Consider the following 1,189-nt stretch of genomic DNA (forward strand, 5'->3'; position numbering starts at 1 on the left):
ATTCCATGATGAGGATAATCTATAACATATTCTTGGAAACATTCCCATGCTTCTAGAATGGTGTCTCCCTTTTGCTGTTGGAAGTTGGAAATATTTCCTCTTAAGGTATTGGTCTTGCCTACTGGGAAGAACTTTTCTAAGAAGGCCTTTGAACACTTTGCCCATGTATTGATTTTGTCTTTATTGGTGTAGAACCATTGCTTCGCCTTTCCCACTAGTGAGAATAGAAACAAGCCAAGTAATATGATGTCTTGAGCAACATCCTTGATGACGATTGTGCTACTAATCTCTAGAAAATTCTAAAGATGAGCACTAGCATCTTCATGTGCCTTTCCACTGAATGGAGTAGCTTGCACCATGTTGATGAGGCTTGGCTTGAGCTCAAACTCAAGGTTATTGGTTTTGAGTTTTGGTCTAGTGCGAATGTTCTTGGTGCTTGGAGCAGAGAACTCACGCAGAGTTTTGCACTATTACACAAATGATTTTGCAAGACGGTGTCCATTTATTAACGAAGGCGGTCACCCACCTCAGAAAATCGATTTACGGAAGCCGACGTCTTATGACAATTGCCTCCAAAAATAGCATATTTTTGGAGACGGTCATCTTAAGGTGCCCGCCTCCATAAATTGATTTTCGAAGGCGGGCACACTATAAGGCCCACCTCCTAAAATGCCTGAGGCCCAACAGGCACAGACGAGGCCCGATAGTCGTCTTCCATATAAATAGAGGAAGTTAGGGCTTCTTCCTCCACTCTCTCTTCCTTAGCCAACTCCCTCTCCCAGTGGCACTCCCTCGTCCCCACACGACATCTCTTCCTCTCCTCATTTCCTCTCCCATACTGCTGGCGGCACCCTCTCCCTCTTCCTCCTCTTCCACGCTGTCTCTCTCTCTCCCACGGTGCACTGTGGCTCCACGGCAGCGGGATCCCTCCCTCCTTCCATGGTGTGGCTCCACCACGGCGCAACGCTCCTCTGCCCCTCTAGATCCAACATCGGTGGCACATAGAAGGCTGGTTCTGGTGCTTGTTCCTCTTCTAGTGACGCTTTCTCCTCCTTTGGCTGGCGCATGGTCCTCCTCTACCACTCTGGCCAGCACGCACCCCTCCTCGCGGTGGTGGTGGCCCGCTCCCCCACCACACCTCTAGATGATGGCGGTAGGTGGGTAGATGCCATGGTAGGCTACTGGATCT

The 1,189-nt window shown here is 49.4% G+C and overlaps 1 non-coding gene across 1 annotated transcript; it reads left to right on the plus strand.

Annotated features, from left to right (window-relative positions):
- LOC136531393 (small nucleolar RNA R71) lies at nucleotides 1–107 on the plus strand. The gene has a single exon (XR_010778022.1). It is a non-coding gene; the product is annotated as a small nucleolar RNA R71 (small nucleolar RNA).
- Nucleotides 108–1,189: the final 1,082 nt, after the last annotated feature.

This window comes from Miscanthus floridulus, unplaced genomic scaffold, assembly GCF_019320115.1.
Source record: "Miscanthus floridulus cultivar M001 unplaced genomic scaffold, ASM1932011v1 fs_339_1_2, whole genome shotgun sequence".
Lineage (NCBI taxonomy): Eukaryota > Viridiplantae > Streptophyta > Magnoliopsida > Poales > Poaceae > Miscanthus > Miscanthus floridulus.